The sequence below is a fragment of the Balaenoptera borealis genome, assembly GCF_965194805.1.
Source record: "Balaenoptera borealis genome assembly, chromosome: 19".
Taxonomy (NCBI): Eukaryota; Metazoa; Chordata; class Mammalia; order Artiodactyla; family Balaenopteridae; genus Balaenoptera; species Balaenoptera borealis.
In genome coordinates, this window is record NC_138878.1 from 48,326,045 (window position 1) to 48,350,894 (window position 24,850).

Genomic DNA, 24,850 nt, shown 5'->3' on the forward strand with positions numbered 1-24,850 from the left:
GGTTGCTCCTCCAGTACGAAGTTTTCTGCACCTTTTGCCCCACTGTTGGACCGGTTGTTTGCAACTGAGTGGTTCCTTCCTGTAGGAAGGGGGTGGCGATGGGGAGGCTGTGTCATGCTTTTTCTGTATTTTTGCTTTTTATGTATTGTGGTGCCCTGGTTTAAACCCTTGGGTCATCTTAGGGGAACTCAGTCTGGGCAGGCTGGAACAAGTCTTACCTGAATCAATGTTTTAAGTGTCCCTGTGGCTTGACGTTTTGAATAATCAATCTGTCTCCATCATTTCTTAATCAGGCACAGCACAGGCCTCTCTCTCTCTCTCTCTCTCTCTCTCTCTCTCTCCCCTTCTCTCTCTTTCTCTCTCTCTCCCCCTCCCTTTCTCCTGCTTTACTTGTCAACTCTTTTGGATCCAGTGTTTCTGCTATTAACATGCCCCAATGTCACATGCGAGCCTTTTCTTTAAAACAAGCTCCTCATTGGTGTATCTGGATACTTCTTTTATTATTATTACTGAATCTTTTTTTCTCCCCATAATGACACCAGGATCATTATATAATCCCATAACAAAGAGGCTTTTGAGGCACCAGCTTTTGTCAACTCTAGGACAGAGAATCCATAATTGCATTATTCAGCTTTTTCCCCCTTCTTCCCCCTCTTCCTTGCTTCATGGAAACCCAACCTCAAGCATCAGTCACATCTTTACCTTGTTACCTCGCCTTATATTATTTACCAAAGCGTTTGCCTTGAGGACCAGCATTTGCAAAGTTGCCTTAAAAAAGTTATTTTGTTTGATAATTAAGTCCTGGAGCCCACCGCGTGTTGATTATTCTGGACCCATAAGGCAGAGAACCTGCGTGACGTTTTTCTCGAAGTTTAATTACCGTATGCTAATTTCCTTGCCTACTACGTGATTAATTAAAATCATATTTTCATAATCATTTGGCACTAGTATTGTTTTAGAATTATCATGATCTCCTAAATAGTGTCTGTAAATAAAGTCGCCTCTAATGGCAGGCGCGGGAGGCGAGGCTGAGGACCTCTCCGTGTTTGTATCGCGGCGATTGGCAACATAACTGCCTTATTTACATTAAATACGCCACAAGGTTACAGCGCGGATCAACGTCATTTGATCGCTGATGACTCCCTTAAACGCCCGGGCTGTGACTGATTCTCCGCGTCCCGCTGTCCACCGAGATTCACCCGGGAGTTTTTTTTTTTCCCCCCAGAAAAGAAACAGACTTTAAATAGTTTCAGGAGCAGGTAAGAATTACGCTTTTTCCTCTCCCCTTTTCCGTCTCTCTCTTCTCTCCCTCCGTGGCAATCTCTCCCTCTCGGCTGGATAAAAAATTCTTTAGTCAAAGGCAGGAATGCAAAGTAGTGACAAGCGAAGGGGCTGATATATGTCTCAGTAACGAGTCTGACAATCAGAATGTAGCTCTTGGAGAATAGATAGATTTTAATAAGTGTGTTTACATGAGCTCAAGGTCAGAAGCAAGCTGCGCTGTGTTAAATGGTTTCTTAGTTGCTAGACAGAGAGAAAAAATGGACGATCACACACCATTCTTTGTAGATTATTATATCAAGGGTTCAGTCTCTGGCTCATCAAAGCTAAATGCCGCAAGACCTATCTAGTTGCTGTGAATTATGCCAGGGCGACAATGGAGAGCGTTTTTAATGGTACAATGCATTTCACCTACCAGATAGGGGGAGGCCGAGCCGGGGATGGGGATGTCTGCTGGGGTTGGGTGATGAGTATCAATGAACGGGGCGATTCTGAAAAGAGGCAGACGAAAATCGAGCCCGCCCTGCCCCGGCTGGGCTGGGAACAGTTCGCAGGGCTCTGCCGAGTGGGCGAGCGAGGCGCGCGAGCAGGGCGCCCGTCCCCCCTCAGCCCCGGAAAATGATCAAGTCAATCATGTGGACATGTTTCATTATTCATTGAACACAATCTTTTACAACGCTCCGTTTACGTGCCCGAGTTTGCTCCCGACGCCCGCGTTTCAGTGTTTAAGGTAAGGAAAACAAAGGTGGGGGGGTCTCGGGGCGCGGCGCGGGGGTGGCGTGGGGGGCGGGGAGGGCGCGGCGGGGGGGTGGCCCCGGCATCCGGGAGGTGGCAAAGTGAGTTTGGACTCTTGGCGTGGGCCCCCATCCCCTCCCCCTCCCCATCTCCGCGAGGCCTGCCGCCGGGTTCCTTCTCGCCCCATCGCGATTAAAAAATACGGTCTAATTAAATATCCGTGGCTGTGACGTTGGCGAGAGAAGCTGTCAGCGGGGGGGAAAAAAAGAGGAAGAAACCGAGAAAGCGGCGGCGGCCCGGCATCGAATGGCGCTAGAGAACTTCGGCGGCGAGCGGGACCCGCGCCTGGGCCGCCGCCTCCCCCGCCCGCGGTCCCGGGACCGTTACTTTGAAAAGGAGCCGCCGGGCCTCGCGCCGGCCGTGCCAGCGGGACCCCGCGCCCCGCTCCGGGCCCAGCCCGCGCCCCCCACTCGCGCGCGGCCCGCGAGCCGCTCTCGGACCCGGGAAACTTTCAAAAGGGTCTGTGGGGTGGGGGGAGTCGTATGGAGACGGGGAGGCTGGGGCCACAGAAACTTCTGCTCAAGTGACTTTCCCCATTTTCTCCTCTGCCTGAGAATCGGGCGCCCCTCGTTCCCTTTCTTCCTTCGCGGCTCGCTGCGGAATTCCGGCCCCGCCGCCGGGGGGAGAGAGGGTAATTTGTAATTTTTTTAATCAAAGTTAGCTGATGCTTACAGTGTGTCAAACTCGCGGGCGCCAAGGGCCGCTGAGACCTGCCATTTTGTGTTTTCATTGGCCTCCTGTGCCCGGGGAGCCGGGCGAGGCCAAGGCCGGGGGCTCGGTGGGGCCGGGATGCCAGGGTCCGAACCCGCGACCCCAGGAAAGGCCGTGGCGCCTGCCTGTGCAGGCGGCGGCCGCAGCACTGCCCCAGCCTAGCCCAGGCCCTGGGGCCAAGCCGGGGGCCAAAGATAAAAATAAAGAAATAAATAAGTAACAGGTTATGGAGAGAACTGAGCCGGCCAGCCCTGGGCTGGAAGAAATGAGGCCAATCAGAGCGAGGGAGTGCGGGCGTGGGGCCTCAGGAAGGCGGGGAGACAGAGGGTTGGGGGCGTCTGGCAAGAGTGCAATTTGGGGCAACGGAAGCTCCAGGCCAGATGTATGACTGGGGGGAAAATGTTCTTTGCTGATAAACCTTTCTGTTTGCTTCAAGACATTATTTTTTGAAGATGAAGAATTGAGGAAAACAGTCGTAGGTGGGACCGGGATGTATTTTAGGCAAAAAAAAAAAAAAAAAGGGGGGGGGGGAGGTTTTCTTTGATGATGAGTAGGAAAGTGCCCAGATCTCGACGCGCCCATCTGTTGCAGTTTTGCAAATAATTTAAAAGATAGATATCTCTATATAGATGGATGTATGTGAAGTGGAAGGTGGAAACGCAGGCGCCGGGAAGTTAGGAAAAAGAAAGAAAAGGGGATTGATTAGGGGCAGAGATCTGTCCCCACCCCACTCTTCTGAGGAAACTCCTGCAGGGCTTTCTTTGGGGACAGGTGGAAAGTTGTCTCCCGCCCCCCCTCCTTTTTTCACTTCTGTATTGTGAACGTTCCGACTGTCCGCCTCTCGGCGAACGTGCACACAAACCCCGAGTTAGGTAGAGGGTCGGACGATCGTTTGGGGATGGGTTGGGGACCGTGGAGGCCGGAGCAAAGAGCGGGGGGCGAAGAGGGGCAGGGCGGGGTCCCAGCCCCGCGCGCCGGTCGCAGCCACGGCTGGGTTTTGTTTGCTGGATATTGTTATGTCTAACGAGTGCCTCACAGGAGACGTGATTTGTCAGCCGCCTTCGTTTTCACTTTAGCAGAAAATACGGCGGCTGCGCGGCGTCCTGGACTGCGGGTCCGGGCGCCCGCAGGGTCCGCCGGCGCGGGTGGGCGCGCGGGGGTGCAGGCGGGTGGGAGCGGGCGGCAGACCGGCCGCGGGTAGGGGCAGTGGGGCGGGAGGGGTGAGCGCGCGCGCGGTGCCGGCCTCGGCTGCTCCTGCGCCTTCTCCCGACAGCCGCCGCCGCTGTGCAGTTTAGCAGAAATCCGACAGGGGCCGCGTTTGCTGAGCGCATCCGGCCGCCGGGCAGCCCGAGCGGGCCGCGGGGCCAGGCTGCCGGTGTAGGCGCATGGAGGGGGTTGGGGGGAGGGCAGGCGGGGAGGGGCGCGAGAAGCGGGCTGGGTCCGAGTTCTCGCCACCCCCGGTGTTCGTTGTCCGCGGTGTCCCGGGCGCGTCGGGCAGACCCTGGAGCCCTGGCCTTGCGCCCCCGCCCCCAGCCAAGGCTTAGGTGAACTTGGGGTGGGGTGAGCGTGCGTGCGTGCGTGTGTGTATGGGGGGGGGGGTTAGACTGGGAACGCTCTGTTTTCTTTCCCAGTTTGATATTAGCAACTGGATTTTTACTTTAAGACCGGCTTTGCTCACTGCTGGGGTTGGGAGGGGGCGATCTTTTCCCATCACTCACATCTTTGTTCATTGTTCACTGGGTGGAAGGCAGGCGACTTAAAGAGACGAAAGAGAGGAAAAAGAGGGGGAGCAAGAAGAGGGAAGGAAGAGAGGCGCGGGGAGAGCGCCCCCGCCCCCGCCCGGGTCGGGTTGGATAGTGAAACAGTAAACCCGCTGACGGAGGGTCGCCGAGAAAGTGGACATTACCGCTTTAATTAACTTCGAGATGCTCCGGCGGCGGGACCTGGCGTAGCCGTGACGCGCCCCCATAAATCTGCCCGGCCCGGGGCTGCTCCGAGAACTCGTACAGTAGCGGCGTCAGACCCGACGCGCGCCTCCCAGTCCGGAGCCCATTTGCATAATTGGATCTTTCTTTTTTTCTCTCTTTCTTTCTTTCTTCCCCCCCCCCCTCATTCTCCCTCCCTGAAACTTGTTTGAAAACCCAAGTGAAAACTGCGACGACCTGCACGCTCAAAAGCGAGTGCCAAGTAAGTGCCCTGCCGTGGCCTCGGTGCGCCCCGAGGTTAGCGCGCACAGCCGGCGAGCGAGGTGCCCGGACGCCGCGCGCTGCCGGGCGGGCCTCGGCCGAGGGCTGCTTGCTGGCGGGAGGACTGCAGCCGCGGGCTCCGGCGCTCCAGGCTGGCAGCTCGCACAACTTTTTTTTCCCTCTGTCTCCCGAGTTTTCGGGCCAGGTGAGGTGTTTGGACCACGCGTGTACCTGTAGCGAGACTCGGGAGGCGATCTTTGGGGCACGGTGGAGTTGGGCATTCTCGGGTCCGGGCGTGTTGTCGGTCCCCGCCGCTGTGGAGGGCAGAGCTGCGAGCGAGAGGGCGAACCGGGCCGGCTGCATCTCGCGCCGCGGTGCGAATGCAGCTCGTCGCCAAATGCCTCCCCCATTATTCTAAGGTTTGTGTCTCTGGTTGTGTGTGTGTGTGTGTGTGTGTGTGTGTGTGTGTGTGTGTGTGTGTGTGTGATCGGCTGTGCTTTAAAAAGAAAGAAAAACAGGCACAACAGGAGCGGAAAGGGCTTCTCCCTTAGCTGCCTCCCCGCCCCCCCATTTCTCCAGCATCATTTATTTCTAGTGCTTGAAGGAGAGAGTGCAGGGCTTCTTTGCTAAAGACAGAGTCACCGAGAGATTGACAGTTCTGTTGGAAATGCCATAAATTCTATAACCAAAATGTAGCTGTATTCATAAAATACCAACCCTGGCCTGTCCAGGAAAGTGATTTTATAGTACCTCAAATTAAAAATACATAATCATGTATTATTATTATTTACAGTGTTCAGAACCTGGGGGGAAAGTCGATTTTCTTGGGAGAAAACTGTAACCCTACTTTCTGTTTGCTAGGGAACTTGCTGGCAGCTGGACCCACCAGCCTGACTGGAAGGGGCAGGGGACTCAGCTTTGGCCTGGGGAGTCGCAGGGGGGCAGCGGGCAACCTTCTGGCCTCTGCTTAGGGAGAGCCTAGGGCTTCTGGCTGAAGGCTGCCTTAGTTATGATGTCATTCTGATAGTGGAGTGCAAATGTCTCCTGATTCCACCATTAACCGCCTGGCTGATTTGCTTGGTAATGATAGCACTGACGTCCAGGGCTTTGACAAATGCAGGCCTGCAGAGCCCTAGGAATTAACTTTTTCCCCCACTGAGGAGGGAGCGAGCTGCCAGAGGTCCACTACTGGGCTCCTGCCTTTGAACTTTGCAGTGCCTGAGTCCAGACACTAATATGGATGGCAGGTCCCTAGACTGAGGGACCCCTGTTTTCCCAAAGTTTGGGAAACTTTTAGAAGGCATCGATTTACAGAATACCCTTAAGCTAGTAACACTTGAATCCAGTTGTGACCAGACAGAGACATTTGGATCTGACGGATTGCTGGGACCCTGGGTCTCTCTGGGGCCATTGCATGGAAGAAGGGATTGTGACATCTGCTTCCTACCTTCAGTCCCTTAACTGTGACTTTATGTTAATATCACTGCAAGTAAACCGGATTTAGTGTGGATCTTTAAATAGTGTACAGTGATTTAAGATTTCTTTTGATTTACTGTTCAAATGAAATTTACATAAATGTGATGAAAATGAACTTAACATCTGGGCATATGAAAAAAGGTTAGTACCTCATATGTCATCTGCAGAGAAAGTCTCTAAAATGCTTTCACCCTAAACTGGGTTCGGGGAAACAGTTCCTGGAGACATAAATGGTAATTATGGAAAACCTGGAGAAAGCGCTTTCAATAAATTTGCATTCTCTTGGACCACTGCTCTGAAAACCCTTCTTGGTCTGTGCCTGGAGTGCTTAACTTCTGAGCAGGCTTGAGATCTCACAACTCAGCAAGTTAAGTGCTGGCTGGGGCTGTCTTCATGGAAGACACAGGGCGGGACGGGGAGCGACAGTCACACTGCTCTGGTTCAAGCCAGAGGCCAGTAACCTCCATTATGGGAGAGGACAGGGAGGTGGCCAGGAAGTGCAGCCCTACTAACCACAGTTGCCCACTGGGCGCTGAAGGCGGTGCTGAAATGTGGAATCATTTGCCTGCTGAGCCCCGAAAAGCTGATGGATTAGGTTGTCTGCTCTGCCTTAGGTAACCAAAGAAATTTTCGACAGATCAGACCTATAAAATCCACGAGCCCGTTCAAACGAACTCTGAACTCTGTCTCAGTTTTGAGCAAGAGGAGCTTATCTCTGGAGTAAGGAAATCAGAGTTAAAAATCCTTCCCCAAACGTGGTTGCCTTTTGCTCAAAAGTTGGCTGTGAATGGCACAGGTGTTTTTAAAGTGCCTTGAATGGAGGGAAGAAAGACAGCAATGATGCTCATGAGAATATAGATGAACTTAGTTTTTTTTTTTTTTTTTTTTTTTTAAAGAAGAGGATCATAAAAGAAGAAAGCAAATAGATTTATTTTTCCAGTATGAATGAGGACAATTATAGCTTTTTAACGTCTTTGGATTTAGTGTTTTTAATAAGCCTTTTAAGTAAGCTGAAATATCAGCTTGCATTTTGTTCTCAGCATTATTTAAAGTGAGACTTGACGCAAGTTTAAAAACAGAAGTGAGCTTTTTGTAGGTCGGCTTTTGTCCACGCTGAGGACAGGAGTCCCCCACAAAACCTCTGCCAGGACCCAGAGCAGGTGAGAGTGCTCAGCCCTGCTTCATCCTGTCTCCAGATGAGACAGATTTGGGCTGGAAGGATGCTGGCAGTCAGGTGACCTGATGCCATCTCCCAGGCTGTGAAAGCTGGGTTTTGGAGTCTAAAAGCAAAATACAAGTTCACTGACATGGGAGAGACTCATCTTTGCTAGTAGGAGCTTGTGAGCTGAGGAGCTTTCTTGGTGAAACCGTGCCTGCCGTGCACACTGGCCTGCCCCCTCCAGGACGTGTCCCCTTCCAGGACGTGCCCCCTTCCAGGACGTGCCATGGTAGGACAGCAGAGGGACTGGAGGGAAAGGAGCAGTCCCAGGGCAAGATGGGGATGGAGGGTCTGGCTGGTGGGGCTCACTGTGTGTTTTACCTGGTTGTGTGGTACCTGGTTGGGAGTTGTTGAGAGAGAGGCCTTTTATCAAGGAGAGGGTTGATTGCTCAGGCCTGGATTGTCTGGGCCACGCTTGGTGGCATTGAGTGCCCTTAGAGGGTGAGAGCCAAGCTAAGCTAGGGAGTCATGTGTGCAGTCAAATCGAGCTAAACCAGGGAGGGAGTGGCCCACCAGGGTCTTGATTGTGGTGATGCTAGTGTGTGTGTGAGCGTGTGAGAGTGTATGACGCTTGTGCACGTGTGTGCATGTGCTGGGGAGGGTGTTCCTGCTAGAAGCAGCTGTTAGGAGATGATTTCCTATTTACTCAGAGTGCACTACCCAGGGTAGATTAGTGAGTTTGTCAGTGTATGTGCACAGTGGAGGGGTCGGGGCTAAAAGAGCTGAAGGAATCACAAAGTGGAGGGGGACATATATACTCAGAAGATGGACCCTAAAGAATGCAGGTCACCTTTCCTAGATCATATATATATATATATATTTCCCCCGCCCCCCAGTGAAGGCAGACATGGATGGAAGCCACCTCACGAAGGTGGGCCACTCAGCAAGCCACCTGGCTTGGGCACCAGCAGTGCCTGCGTGGGAGTGGGGACTTCCCGACCAGTTATGCCATCATCAGGCTTCTGTTGACCATCTGCCACTGGGCTTCATCGTGCAGAGATCAGGGCTGGTTTTGTGGGCTCTGTTGGCTGCTTGAGGATACCACCCGCTCAACTTTCCCTTTAAAAAATCATTGTAGATCTTTGGTTTCTCTTATATTGGAGTTTTTGCTACTACAGAGGGCATTGAGCACTTGGCTTTTCACAGCCTCTGAGTATGCTGGAGGTCGGGTTTATCTGCCCTAAGAGACAAGATCCAGGTGAGGCCTTTGGTGGAACTTGCCAGACTAGCCTGAACATTGTTTCTCTAGACCAGGGTTTCTCAACTGTGACACTAGGGATGTTACCCATTTGTTGTAGAGTCTGTCCTGTGTGTTGTAGGATGTTTAGCAACATCCCCGACCTCTACCCACTAGATGCCAGTAGCTCCCCTGAGTTGTGACAATCAAACGTGTCTCCAGACATTTCCATACATCCCCTGGGGGAAAATCAGGCTCATTTCCCACACCTTCTATGTGCCAGGGAGGTCTGACCCCCTGGGAGTACACAGGCTGGTGGGGAGACACACATGTCCTAGTGCCCTGAGACACCAGGGCCTGCCTGTACCAAATGGGGGCAGACCTAGGGGGTCCAAGAGGAGGGAGAATGTCCATAGTAGAAGAATACCTGGGTGGAGGGTATCTGGAGAGGAGACGTGGGGCTCGACTTTGACTGTTTTTATATCAGTTACACACTGAAAATGGCCCTGCCAGTGAGAACTGTGTTTCTGGGCTCCCTGACTGTGATACGCAAACCAAGAAGTGGAAAGCAACAGTTCTCAGGCTCCGAGTTGAGGCTGGGCATCCTGCTGGCAGGATGATGACAGTGGCTTATTTTTGTGCACTTACTAGGCGGTAGGCATGGGTTCTAAGCACTCGACTTGTTTAATCCTTACAACCAACCCCTCTATGAGCAGGTACTATATTTGTCCCAAATTTCAGGAAGGGAATCTCAGACACTGAGAGAGGGGAGTGGAGGGTCCAGGTTCAGAGCCCATCCAGTCTGCCTCTGGAGTTGGCACGCTCAATCCCTCTCCTGCTCAGAACACCTCCCTTGATCCATGGCCAGCTGCCCTTCCTGGGAGCACACTCACTGCAAAACCTCTGAGATTCCATCATTGACCCGACCAGCTCATCCACAGCCTCCTGACACCAGGTAGAGAAGGTCTGGGCATCCAGAACAAGTCCTTTTTGAGGGACACAGACCTCCAGGTGGGGCCTCCAGATGGGTAGTGACAGGAAGGTCATTCAGATGCTTCGAAGGCATTAGGAGATGCAGGAAGGAAGATCAGTTTGTAGGGTCCCCCCTCCTCTACCTACCTATTCTTACTCTGTAGTTTTACAGTGAGAAAATTGTGCCATTTTGACACAGGAAAAATGATCACCGTAGGCTTGAGCTGACATTAACCTGAAAGTTTTATATCAAGGCATTACAGCTTTGATTACCTGTACTGTGTTTAGCTGGTCTTTGATTACTGAGGTAGGCTTGTCTATTGCTCTCTCTCTCCTTCTCTCTCTCTCTCTCTCTGCCAGCTAGTTCTTTAGCCCGGAGGCTGGTCTGTCAGCTCCCCAGGGCTTCATTCCACATCTCACCCTGTCCATCCATTTGGAACCATCATCCCCCTTCACGATCTTTTAGCCTTTGGTTTTTTGTCATCAAATACACGTTCACCCATACACATAGACAGGATGAAGTAACCCTCTTTAGGTTGTAAAAGCCAACCCACAAAGTCCCTAACATTGAGATTAATCACAGAAATGCCCATACAGCCTTAATTACAATGATGTTCTCACTTGCACGTCTGAGGTTCCAAAATAATTCCTGTAGATTTGGATGGGATTTTGGCTCATGGAAGGGCTAGATCGTAGGGTTCTCAGTGAATATTTATGCCTGTAGTTTCCAAGTACCTGAGGAGGCAAGGTCTGGGGCACCTCTGTGTAGGTGTGTAGAGGTGGCCAGAACATCGACACCTGCAATGGCTGCTGTTGGGTGCTTGCCTCATGCCAGACCCTGCACTCTGCACCTTGGATGCATGGTCTTATATAGTCCTTTTAACAACACATTGAAGGGCATCCCTTGGTGCAGTTTCACCAGTGGGCAAACTGAGAGTTGTGGCAACTTGTTGCAGCCACAAGCTCCAGCATGGCGGAGCCAGGGTTTGAAGCCAGCCTCATTAGCCTGGGAGCTCACACTGCTGCCCTTGCCTGCGCCCCTGCTTCCCCAGGCAGTACTCGGAGAGGGCTGTGAACGCAATCATCCTTCCCTGTCACAGCGACTCGCCTTTCACATGAAAGTTAAAAATGTAAACCAGAACTTGCTACTTGGAGAACATATGCATTGTTGTAAATTTGTTTTCAAGAAGGAGAAAATATTTGGAAACTGTATCAGCTAAACTGCATCAACTATAGAGAAGCAAACAGATCACAGGCCACATAGATATTATATATGGAATTTAATCTCTTTGAATAGCTTGGTTATTTAATTTTATCTTTCAAAATATCTGGAAACACTTATTCCTTATTGGCTAGAGAAAAAAGTGGCACAAACATGTTTTTTGTTCTTTTAAAAATTTTTAAAATTCTCTATTAAAATCTATTAAAGTCAAGTCAGGCAAAGCCTTCCAAATTATTACAGAAAGGCTGTCATTTCCATGAAGCCTATTGAAGGGGGTGGGAAATCTTATCAAAATTACAGCTAAAGTGCTTTAATTATTTTGCGTCCTCGGCCAGGGCTCGCAGTTTGGGGGTTGTAATCTATTGATGCCAAGCGGCTATTTCAGCAGCCTTACATTTGCACTGAGCAGAGAGCATCTCAGTGATGAAACATGGCTGGATCCGGCAGTTAAACTCAGTGCGGGATTCCCGCAGCATCTGAGAAACTTTATTCACAAATGTTTTCCACCTGAAAGAGGGTCCGTGCTGGTGGGTGGCAATCCCGCTCCAATAGCCCAAGAAGAGTTCAAAAGGTGGAAAAGTGCAGAATGTGGGAATGCGGGGAGGGAGAAAAGCAGCCACACGCCGACATGAAAGGATATAATCTGTGCAGCCGAAACTTCCCTGATGGTGGAGGGCTGCCTCTATGCTGGTCCCCACAGCCACTAGGTCTCCTCCCCGAGTCCTCCCGGCCACCCTGAGCCATCGGAAGCCCAGCCTTGCCAGGAGCTCTCATGGACTTTGGAGGCACCATTTCTGAAGCAAAACACCAGACACCCTGTCTGCAATTCTTTTCTGAGATCATTGATTTGACAACTTAATATCTATTTTCTGTGTGTTTTTTGTTTTGTTTTGTTTCATTCCTCCCCCCCACCCCCCACCTATTTCCTCCTTTTCAGCTGTTTCACCCTTTGCACATGAATTCGGAAAGTATGTTAAAAAAGGCTTTGTTGAAGTTTGGTGGTGGTGGGGCCGTCAGAATTTTAGTCCCATTTAAAATTCTCATCTAACATATTTTGGAGGCAGAAGAAATACAGGTAAGATGATATGAACATTTGCATCATCTAAAAACGTATTGATTAAGGCTGTAAGGTGGCAGTTTCCCCTTTAATAACTGCTGCCACCCCAAGGAAGACACAGTGGCTTTCTAAGTGCGTGAGAAATGATGGGCTTATCCAGGATCTGGTCATCTGATTGGCATTTCCGTGACAATGCTTCTGTGATGTAACGAGTGGTGATATGCCTGTCTTTTGGGGGTCTGTGCATGCCGTGCCTGTTGACATATTTATTCTTTAGCGATGGCTGTCTGGTGAGGTCAAGTAATATACTGCAGATATTAGAGTACGTACCATTTTCAAAACCCTCCCGGAAGAACTGGCTGCATTTTGACATGCCGCCCTTTTATCTCAGTGATACCAGCAACTTGATCCTCACATTTTCCCCCCTGTCTCAAAAGGTTGACAGGAGCTAGATCCGTGTGAGATGTTTTTTTCAGGAGCCTGGCTGCTCAGGTGACAAACACCAGGCCCATGTGTGGATCTTGGGAACAACGGGGGTCTGCTGTTCTGAAAACTTTCTCTCCCTTTGCATGATAATATTGCTCCGATAAAAATCCTGTTAATTTTTGTGTGTGATCTCCAAATACCACCTTCAATAAAATAATTTGTTCATTGATCTAAAGAAGGAGTGGTTTCCAGCTGCTTCATTCCTTGGGACAGACTCTCCAGTTAGAATCCGTCTCTTTGACTCACTTCTGCTAGAGGCTGGCCTCCTGTGGAGGTCATTGTGAAGGGGCCCAGCAACCTGGGGAGGCTGGGGACGGAGCACTTATTTCTCCAGGAATCAGGGCTGAGCAGAATTCAATGAGAATTCTGATATGATAATTTGTGCTTAAATGTGCAGATACTTGTGCTTGCCCACCTCCATCTCGAAGGCAGGCGAATCGAATTGTTGCTGCACTAGGGAGCTGGGGGCCCCTCCTTTGATTAATTTCTATCATCAGCCAACTGTTAACCCTTAGGTTAACACAAGGAAACTTTGTGCTCCTTTCTATTTACTGTATCATTGCTCCAGAAGGAGTGTTTATGGGGGAATTCTTTGTGTGCATTTTATTTGCTAATTAAATTTTTGCAGTGGTTACATAGTACATGCTTTGCTTGATATATCAATATCTATAAGTTAGTTTTTTTGCATTATTTAACTTTTAGGGATGTTCCCTCCTTCATTTCATGATTAAAATGCTTATTTCATTGAGCTGGAAACATCAAGTTTGTAAATGAGGAAGAGCCAGAAGCATTTTTTTTGTTTTTGTTTTTAAGCAGTGTAACATAGTGATAAAGAGCTCAGGACCAGTCAAATGGGACCAGGCTCGACACCCAGCTCCACCACTTACAAGCTGTTTGAGAGCAGGGCATTTTCTGTCTTTAAGCCTCAGTTTTCTCATCGGTAGAATTGGAATAATTTTTCCTCCCTAACTGAGTCATCAGGATTAAAAGAGAAAATGATTAATTAATGATCCCAGAGACCAGCTATTCTACAAATGGCCAGCTAATATTATTACTTGCATTATACATTTTGTTAAATATTTTAGGAATGAAAACCCTACCCCAAACTATAGCCATCAATCATTTGCAGAGCCTGGTGAAGTGTCATTCCTCCTTTGTTTCCCTGGCTGGTCTTTGGAGTTATTTACCTGGGGATCAATGAGTATCAGCTGATTGATTTCCTATATGTTTCAGAAGATGCATTTTAAAGGGTCAGCTGAGTTCGTGGAAGGGTATGGCGGGGGAGGGGGGGTAGGGTTTAAGTATTTACTAAACAAACATTCTCATTCCAATCCATCAAATGTTAACACTGTGTTTCCAGGACACACACACACACACACACACACACACACACACCCATACCACACACTGGTTGCGGGAATCTTGGTGGGCCTTGCTCTTCATCTTTGCCCTGAACCCAAGCCAAAGGTCCCAAGGAGACACTGCTGTCATTCATTCATTCGTTCATTCATTCATTCACTCAATCTTTTAAAAAATATGTATTAAATGTATTCTGTGTCCTAGGCAGATTAGTGGTGTGAGGGAGAGCAGAATCACTTTTGGGGCTGTTATACCAGGACAAAAGCACAAGTGCAGGCAGTGGAGATGATGCCTTAGGATCCAGGTTCCAGATTTAACACACACACACATATATCAGAGGCTCACCTAATTTGCATACTTGAATACACTCACTAGCTGATTTCAAGGGAGCCAAATGCTTGCGCACGAAGTATAAAATTAATGAGTTGAACTTGTGGCCATTGCATTCAAGATGAGTCACCCAAGACAGAGGTGGGGAGTTGAACATAACTCCTTTACTTTTTCCTACAGGGGAAAGGGTGGAATTCTGGGTTGGCTGTTCCTCACTGGAGGGGATCCTGAATCTACGACAAAATCAACATGTCAGTTATCCTTGGAAAGTACCCTAGTGATGTTATATTAAGAAAAAAGATCCCACCTTCCTGCAGGGAATTTGAAACCAAGATCAGGTCCTGTAAATAAACATCTAGCATTTATTGAGTGCTTATTACATAGGTGACCTTGGGCTTTAAAATGCAAGATATCATTTGATTTAATCCTTAGAACACTCTGCTTTTTGAGGCATATCCACGTAGTGTGACTTGCCCAGGGTCACGTAGCTGGTAGATGGCATTGCTGGGCTTTCTCTGAATGGACCTGTGCCTGTGACTGGTGGGCTCTGGGACACCTGGCCTGGACCTTCTCTGGAAGTGGGATTTTCTAGAACACATACAGCAGTTGGAGAGTTGAGGCTTCTGAGCCTCATGAACCATTCATTCCTCTTCTTCGGGTGGAGTAGTGTGCCGTGGAGCAGAGCCCTTGGCAGGGGGCGGGGGCTGCTTTCCTGTCACACTCCTCCCCTCATACCACTCTGGGCAGTGTCGCCATGCTCTGCAGTTTGTTCTCTCAGATTTGTCCATCCTGCAGATATTCACTGTGCTAGGTGCTGGGGACACAGCAGTGGACCCGGCATCCATGGTTCCTGCAGCTCTAGAGGGAGTCACAAGAGAGACACGGTATTTATCATTTCCACTGTGACCATGAAGACTGAAGGAAGAGGACAGAGGGCTGTGGGGAAGTGCCTCTTCAACTAGGTGGTCAGTGCTGTTCTTGGAGGATTAAAGGTGAGAAGGAACCAGTAAAGCAAGGGGTAGGGAAAACTTCCAGGCAGAGGGAACAGCATGTGCAAAGGCCCTGAGGTTGGAAGGATCTCGATGGGTTGAGGAGAAGAAAGAAGGCCAGGGTGGCTGGAGCTGGGTATGTACTGCTCCCGCAAAGAACAGTGCAGTGTTCTTTCTTTACCTGGGGAAGGAGACTTCTTCCAGCTGGGGCCACTCCCTCAGTTTGCTGTGAGCACGGCCTGTTGAGGGGCACTTCTGTTGAAGGGTGTCTACTGGAGGCTGTGGCCTTCTCTGCCATCCAAAGTCAATATCTTCCTTCCAAGTGGCCCTTGCCTCCTACCCTCCGTCCGTTCTTCTCTCTATACAATTCATTCATTCATTCCACAGATACCCACTGAACACCTACTCTGCGCCAGGCACGAAGTGCATATAAAGTTAGCTGCAAAGACAAAACTTATGTAAGCTCTCTTACATTTTAGGTTCTGTTGAGATTCACAAGTACTTCTGTGATGTCTGGCTCCCCTCTGCCCCCCACCCCAACTCTAGGGGGTGTCCCCTGACTACATAGTTCTCTTGTACTTTGTTTGGTTAGACTTGTTTATACTTCATGCAGTCTCAGAGCAGCGAGGGTAAAGCTCGAGTTTGCACCAGCATCTCAGAGTTCCCCTTTCTTCCCTGTGCATGGCCACGGTGGTTACATGCTTCCCTCCATCCCTTCCCACCTTTGTTCCTGAGTGTGCACCCATGTCAGGCAGTGTGCAGAGTTCTGGGGTGATGAGGGACAACGTCACCACAGGGCCTCTGCCTCCATGGAGACACCTCAAGTTTGTACTTGATTCAGGTGTCTTGGGATTTTTGAGGAGGTTCTCACCTCCCAGCTCATTCTGGGGGTCATGAACACCTTCCCCTTTCAGGAAAGGGACAGTGTGACAGGACAACTAGGTACTTGTTTATGTCACCTATAAGTCCAAAGAGGAGTTTTTGCTATAGAACTTGAAAGTATACATTTACATGCCTGGTCCTTTTGATTCATTACTTACATGATTACATTGGTAACTTTTAAATTTAATTTAATTTTTTAGTGGAAAATGAAGTATGTCCTGGCTCTTTGGATACTGAACTTTTCTTCTCTTCATTTGGTTTTAAATGGTTAAGTAAATTTCATTAAATAACTGTAAACATTCCAAATCACCCTGCATATATATCGTATTTCACATCATCATAACTTTGATGTAAAATATTAAAATGTAAATGCCTCAAAAGAAAAATTATGGAAACAAATGCATGACTTATTACACTTTCAGAAAAGTTGCTTAAATATTTCCCCTTCCTTAGCAAAAATCTCTGATGAATTACGAGAAAAAACATTTAAGGGCACTATAAAAAATAATTATTTAGAATAAAGGAACAGACCTTGGTAAGTGGTATTCCCCCATTTTATCTGTTCAGCTCTGTGAATATATGTTGGCTATTGTCCACTCATCAATTTGATTATTATAAAGTAAGCTATATCAGCATGAATATAATCATTTTAATTTCTAAGCTTTAGTTGGAATATTTTATCCAAGTATATAAATATAGCTCTAAATTTATATATACTTTATGAAATTTGAAACAACAATTCTTCCTTTTCCTTTTAAGAAATATTTCAGTCTATAGTAAATTTGTCTGGGAAGCATTTGGTATTTTATTTTGGTCTCTGTCATGCCTTTCCATGTGATTGTTCTATATTAATCTTGAAAAGTGACATAAGATTTCTTTTCCATAATAAATAGCAAATAATGTAATAATAACAAATGATAACTCTAATGAAAAAATTATATTTTTCTCCAACTAATAGAAGAGTGCCAACAATAGGTAGGATAAAATAAAATCAATATTTTGACACTGCTCTATTATGTCTGGCTCATTAATTTGGAGAAAACTTCTCTCTTCAATCCTAAATCACAAAGTGTCAACAAATAGTAGTTTTAATGTCTACTTTCATTCCAGTGCATTTAATGCTTTGCAAGTTATTTTTGGAGGAAAATGATTTTTGATTCTGCAGATGTATAGAGATTGCATTGTGTAGGTTTTTGTCTTAGGGAACAATGAAAAAGTTTTGCCATGTACTTTGTATTCAAGAGATAGTTCATTCCAAATTCCAATTCAGCACAATACTATATGGTTTTCATATAAATGAATATGTATGTATGCATATCTGTATATGAATATATATGTATATGTGTGTATATGTATATACACATATATGTATATATGTATATACATGTATATGTATGTATGTGTATATATGTATCATTGTCCTGTTTTATTTTCTTCACACACAAACACACACACACACACACACACACACACACTCTTTTTTTGTTTGCTTTTTTGGCCATGGGCCCCGGCAGGAAAAGCACCAAGTCCTAACCACTGGACCGCCAGCGAATCCACCCCACCACACACACAGAGTCTTAAAGGCCATGCTCATTCACATTCATTAATTTCACCCAAAGTTTCACGTAGCTTCCTCTTCTTTTAGAAGAATCTAGCATTTCTGATTTCCGAGTAGCGATTGTCAGTTGATTAAGGTCAATGCTAGCACTTATTCAGGCTCCTATTGACTGGGGCCACGTGATATGAGTGATTGATCCACCTTAGACACATGCTTGCTAATTTTCCATTGTAACAGTCCTTTTCACCTAGTCTATTCTTCCTTACCCCACGTCTTTCATACCCCACTTAAGAACACTCCATCCCGCCCCCCAGGTCCTGTGCTGTTACATTAATGCAGAATTACATCTCTCACTTGTGCAAAAAGTATTTGTATCACCGCTGCCTGTCCTCCTTTGTTTTCCTGAGATCACAAAAGCCTGGGATTTAGACTAGCAGATAATAACATACAGTGCAAATTATTGATGCTGCTTTAATTGTCTTATTGACAACTCACTTGAACTTGGAGAAGCATGCTAATATTTATCATCCTGTGAACTCATGTGCATTTTCTTGACTAAAGCCGTAATTACAGAAGAATTTCAAAACTCAGATGTCTGCCCGCAATGGCCTCACCTTTCCTCTATTTGGACAAAGGCTTCCAGACTGCTGCATCGAGGGAGAGCTCTCATCGTTCACTGCCCCGTAAGCGTCAGTGTCCTCCAGACGCCTCTCCCTCTAGGGGGTATGTGGCTAATTAACACCTTGACCAGCACCTGGTCAAGAGAGGAGGCAGAGATAGGACCCACCTGAGCGGTGGTAAAGAGGGCCGTGCCCATCCGGCCTCAGGGTTGCCCAGAGGTTTTTGTTTTTTGAAGAGACAGGTGTTTCTTTCCTTTTGGGAAATGCCCATAAAGAACATTAAAAGATTTAGAACAGGCTGAAGCTGAAATTGAGGCCACTGAGCTGACTAGGAGGTAAAAATCCAGTTGAGGAGGGTTTTGACAAGCTCGTGTTGATGGATGGAGCCATCATGGCCTTGCCTCGTACCTTGCTGTCCCCATCTCCCCTCTGCTCCCCATCATCCGCTAGGCTCTGCCCCCTGGCCTTCTCTCAGTTCCTTGGGTGCGCTAACCTTGATCACACTTGAGGCCTTTGGCCTGGCTATTTCCTCTGCCTGGAACGCTCTCGTCTGCACCCTTCACCTGGTCTCTTCTGCTTATCCCTCAGGTCCCACCGAAGGCCACCTCTTCAGAGAGGCTTTTCCTGGCTTCCCTCTTCCTCTACGCCACATTGCTCACCTCCTAGCTCATGGTCCTATTTTATTTTCTTCACGGGATTTATCTTAATTGATTGCATCGAGTGTTAGCATGCATTCTGTCTACCTCCCTCCTCTAGAACTAGACTCCCCAAGGCCAGGGCCCCTTCAGGCTCCTTGATGACTCTCCTTCCAGCACCTAGAACAGTGGCTTGCAAAGGCGGCCAATTAACAAATGCTTTTTGAAAGACTGCTACTTTCCCAAAGGAAAATATGTATTTGGGAGTTTATCCATGATCTTTGAGAACGATGTCATGTCATGCCATGATGCGCCCTTTGTTCCTGGTTAGAGATGGAAGCTGCAGCTGTGGCTTTCTCCGGACTACCAAGAGGTTGCCATGATGGAGATTCAGAAGGGTGGTTGTCTCTAGATAGAAAGTATGTCAGTGTTACTGCCAAGTTTCTCCCCCTTGTGGGGCATTGCTCAGTCGAATGTGTCTCCTCTGGCTTGTGTTGTGGCCATGGAGGCCTCTTCTCTCAAGCCGTTCCCCTGCCCGGGCCATCTCGTCCGAGGTTGGCCACGCAGTCTCCACCACGGCCTCTCCCTTGACATCAGTACGTTGGGCACGGAGAGCCCTCATCGGGGTCTTTGTCGCTGCTGAGAGCCAGCTGCGTGGGACCCTGATTAACACGGATAGAGTCGTTAGCGGCTCTGCGTTCACGTCTTTGGCAGCACTTGATGGGGGTCCCTGGGCAGAGGAGCCGTGGGGCCTGGAGAAGATGCCGTCTTGACTCCCTGATTGGTGAGGCGCTCATCTGAATGATGAGTGAGGTGGAGCCACCCCACTGGCTTCAACGAGACACTCGAATCACAGAGCGTGATTGCAGAAGGGGAGAGAGGACTTTAAACCTATGTCACACCCTGTTGCCCAAGTGACTGCCATCTTGGGGAGCTTTGTGAGGCTCGTGCGACTTGCAGAATCTATTTTCTGAAAGTGTTGGAGATGCTTGTCTCCTCCTCCCAACAAGTCAACAGCAACTGAGAATTCCACAGAAAAATAAAAGACGGGGATGAATCTGGGAAGGGCTGTCCCACAAGTCTCCATTTCCACCTGTTTGTCCCACAGAATTCTTCCACTGTATAAAATTTCTCCCTTTGACCCATGTTATTTGTTTACTCTGTGAGCTAAATGGAGTATCTTCTTCCCATGCGCATCTTTTCTCCTCTACTAGATTGCAGGCTCCCTGAGGACAGAATTCTCCTTTTCTTCCCTTGGTGTGTCAGTGCCTTGACAGCCACTAACTGTCCCCCACCCTCACCCCACAGGGTGTCTGGCACCTGCGGGAAGGGTTCGGGATGGGAGAGGGAAGTAATAAAACCTTAATAAAGAATTAGGAATGTGGGTCTTTTGAAATGATTTAGAATAATTTCCCGGTGAATTGTTTGTGATTTGATAGACCTCTTGTACTAAAAACTATTTGCTATCTAGTTGGGTGCTTTTTTCTTTTTCATTCAATGAGTTAGGAAGTCTGCTAATTGCTTAAAAACAATAAAGATCATAAGACTCTACGAGGGAGGCTTGAGACCACTACTACTCAAAGCCAAAACTTTTTGGGGGGTGAGGCTTTCATTGTGAATGGGTTCTGTGATCAGGTAAAATAAGAAATCCCTTGGTGTTGTGCCTCTTGGTGACGACCTGTTGTAATTAACCTCTAATTAAGGAGGGGAGTCCCGCCTCCCAGCAGAGGGCTGGGAGGAACCTGGCTTTTCATGGGATTCTGGCTTGGGTTTATTCACGTCTGCCTTCCAGCCTCTCTTCCCTGTGGCCTCCCAGTCGCCAGCGTCCTGTTCGGCTGCTGTGTTTCAGCTATTTGTTTGTGTGAATGCAAATATGTATTCATGAGGACCCAACTCTGTGCCCTCATGGCAGGCCAGTATACACTTCAGAGTCAAACGTAGGATGGAGGCACAAATCTGGGTCCTGGCCCTTGCTTGGTTAGTCACTTAGGCACCTTATGACCCCAGCTGGATCTGTTTTCCTATCTGTAAAATGAGGAAGGTGTGCCTGCCCAATCGCTCTCAAACTTAGCCAGATAAGAGAATAGTTTGAGAGGCTTGTTAAACATTCCTATTCTTGGGCCCCACTCTTGAGAGTTCAGTTTTGTAGATGGTGCTGATGTCCATGGACCCCAGCAGCTGGTCCAGGTGGCCGTTTCCAGTTCTGCTGTGGTAGTTTATGAAATAAATTTGGAGAAGTGGTTAAACGTTAGCAAACCTTATTTATTGTTTACTTGGTTTTCTCCAGGTTGTCCTAATTTGGTGACATTTTGCAAAATTAGAGAGTATTCCTGGCCACGATCACAGAAGTGATTCCAGATACTTATCCTCCTGAGAACCTGTCACTTTGCAGAGCAGGTGACAACATCAGAAGGCTCCACTCTGGGCAACAGTAGTCCCACAAATCCTTTATTTGGCCTCAACTTACTGAGACTTTTTTCTGGCACCCCACACATCAAAACTGGGCATAACTGACCTGGCCTATTCATGCAAGAGCCACATGTAGTGTGGTGGCTGAAACTTCGTGTTTGAATTCAAACCAGATAGAAAATAGTAGAAGATGACAAGGGAATTGTCACAATTTATCAACACATCTTTGATTTTAAGACCATATAGCTTCAAACAAAACAAAGCAAAACTAACAACAAAACAGAAAACCTACGAAGCTTGGATGGCTAATAAGTCTTCAAATTTCTATATGGTGAAACTGGGGAGATGTTCTTGAAAGGTCTAGCTGCAGTGAGTGTATATGCTCAGAAAGAGACTTCTAAGATTTCATCGTATAAACCACTAATTCCACATGAGTTAGAAATACTCTTCATAACTCCCTAATTGAGCAAGTGGGACAAGATGTTATTAATACTGCTCCAGGTGCATTTGACTTTTGACCTTGGCCAGCAGTGGTTCTGAGAAGCCATTACTTCTTATGCCTATTAGATTTCATCCTTTAACAAGGAAGACCCTTGAGTAAACGGTTGTCTATTTCTTTTGTCTTTTTAGCACCCCTCCCCAGAAGTTTGGTGACATTAAGCAGGAAGGACAAATCATCACCATGTGCACATTTCATATCAAATAAAAGAACTCACTTTGCAGCCAAATGTGGGTTTAACCTCTCCCATATCTTTGGTTGTGCATAATTAATGTACGGTTCAGCATTTGACTTTTGTGCTTTTCATACAGATTTAATCGTAAAGGACGCTCTGGGTCCTACGCTCACAAAGGCACATTCAGCTTATTTCGTGGGTTTTGCCTTTGGGCTTTGGGGATGCCCTTGCCTGAGTTTTCCTGAAGAAGTTGAGCTGTATGGATCAAATACCGTCTCCCTGTAACTGTTCAGCAAACGTTGATTCAGTGCCTAGCACTGTGCTCCTAAATGTTTGGAAATGAATGCTGCACTACAGCTGCGAATACTAATACCGATGCTTGAGACGAGGGGGAGGAGGGCAAGGATGCCACACTGCTCCACTGTGGCATGTGTTTTACGGGTCACTTCACGTGTATTTTCTCACTGAATCTTCAGCAGTTCTGTGAGGTAGGGGCATTGTCCGATTTTCCAAACAAGGAACCTGGAGCTCAGAGTGCCAGGTGACTTACCAAAACCCACGCTCATAGCAGGGGGCTGCGTCCCGGTGGAAATACCCAATCCCTGTCCATAAAACCTCTCTTTCCACTGTGCTGTTTATTTCGGGGCTGTGATTACTTAGATTTGGTCAAAGGAACAGAGAGGGAGCTGCTGGGTGCCCTGGAGAACAGCCCCAGCTGCCCTGTGCCTTCTTGGGGAGCGGAAGTAGAAGGCCAGGGGAGGGCCAGGGGAGCAGGTCACGAAGCCACTAGTCTGCAGTGCCTTCTCCTGGGGAAGCATCGAGCAGAGCGATCACCGAAAACAGTTCTCATTTATGCCCGCTGCTGGGAACTTTATGGGGGACATCCTTTAAATGGTTTCTTCTCTGGGCAAAGACAAGCACTTTCTGAATCTGCCCTCTTGCCAAGTAGATGAGATGTAAGAACATGTTTTCTATTGATTTTTAAAAGCAATTCAGGACCCAACTGGTAATAATAGGTGTGACCTGTGCTGTTTTCCAGGCAGTCGCAAGCAGCTCAGAGCCTTGTGGTGCGACTCTGATGTTTGGGATGTGCATTCTTTGAAGATTACTTCTAAAGCAAGGCATCCAAATCCTTAATTCACGATTCTGTCTATTCCTGTGGTGTTTACATTCCACCATGGCAGAAGATCACTGTAAAAAAGAAAGATGAAAATGCACTTTTAAAAAGGGCTTTCTTGTGCAGGCTTCCTTCAGAGACCCTACCCATGTCCCCTCTTGGTGATGCAGAGGTCTGTGTTTCATCTGCAGGGAACATATACATTAATGGTGATCTAAAGATTGGTCACATTGTTGTGACACATTTGAGCTGAGCTTTTGGGGCACCGAGCAGTGAGGAGCAGGCACTGGTGCCATTTTGGGGTGTTTGGGCATGTCTCTCTGGCATCTGTCTCAGAAGTGCTTCCATATATTTTGTTAAGGGGTGCTTTCTGCCCTTTGCTGGAAGTCGGTTCTGGAAGGGTCTTGGGAAAGTGGTGGTGGAGCTGATTGATTCGGCCAGTGAACAGAGCAGGGCTTTGCTAGGGCTGGGCGTGAAGAGAGGGGCACTGTTTGTACTTAGAGGAGTCTTTGAGCTTTGGTGCCTGAGAGTGAGAGGACCAGGTAGAGCCACTTGATTCCCTAGATACCAAAATGACTGTGTTTTCTCTCCTCTCTACACCCTCCCCCGTATGACTGAGAAGGTACTAAAGTGCATAGTAAATGGAAGGACAGAGTTAGTCTTGATTTTTCCAACCATGACTGTTTTGATGCCTTTTTTTTTTTCCAGGGGGACAGGTATCAAGTGTCAAATACTTAAAAACACAACTTAATTTTTTGGTTGTTGTTGTCTCTGAATTTTGGGGGAGTCTTCAAGGCGCACATGATCTGTCCATCATGTCACCCAGGGCTTTGGTTAATGGCCTCTCTTGATGAACATTTGGGGCCTGTCTACTCCCCACTGTCCCCCAAGTCAGCAGCACCTTGTCAGTGGGCAGCTGGGACCGCCTGATCACAGGGTCCTCTCTGGGGAACCTTGGGTGTCAGGGATCAGGATGGGCATAGTTCTATATGAGGCCCCATGTCTGCATGGCTAGAGGCCAACCAGAAACCATTTCTGATGCATTTTGAATCACCCATGAAGTTTTCTCTTCATTAAGTGCATAATTATGAAATGATGGTTCATAGTAGAACTCAAGACAAGATATGGTTATGGTGAGTGCAAATGGTCTTAGGTAAACGTTCAGGCTTTTGCATTTGTCAGTGCATGGACTCTCCCTGTAATATGTTGAGATAGCAGCGTATGAGCAGGAACACACAGGTGTCCGACGTACAGTCCCTGCGGCCCTTTAAAAACTGTCTCCTTAACATTTGCTGGCTTTTCAAGGGATGGGTTGCCCTTGAAAAAAGAACAATTATTAAATTCTTTCACCTTTAAAAACACTTTAGGGAGGGGCTTCCCTGGTGGCGCAGTGGTTGAGAATCCGCCTGCCAATGCAGGGGACATGGGTTCGATCCCTGGTCTGGGAAGATCCCACATGCTGCAGAGCAACTAAGCCCATGCGCCACAACTACTGAGTCTGTGCTCTAGAGCCCGTGAGCCACAACTACTGAGCCCACGTGCTGAAACTACTGAAGCCCGTGTGCCTAGAGCCCGTGCTCTGCAGTGAGAAGCCCGCGCACTGCAATGAAGAGTAACCCCCCCACTCGCCGCAACTAGAGAAAGCCTGCGTGGAGCAGCGAAGACCCAACACAGCCAAAGATAAATAAATTAAAA

General features: G+C 47.9%; 1 protein-coding gene across 9 annotated transcripts in view; it reads left to right on the plus strand.

Annotated features, from left to right (window-relative positions):
• Window positions 1-352: 352 nt before the first annotated feature.
• The window catches only part of ZNF536 (zinc finger protein 536), a 424,854-nt gene continuing 400,356 nt past the window's right edge, over window positions 353-24,850 (plus strand). For 6 of the 9 annotated variants that reach the window (XR_014237940.1, XM_082369426.1, XM_082369433.1 and 3 more), the window contains exon 1: window positions 353-2,011. The gene's annotated coding sequence lies outside the window, so the exon portion shown is untranslated. Of the gene's footprint in view, window positions 2,012-4,275; window positions 4,975-5,066; window positions 5,393-24,850 lie in introns of those variants that run through there. The other 3 variants (XM_082369430.1, XM_082369429.1, XM_082369431.1) reach the window with 3 other exon arrangements.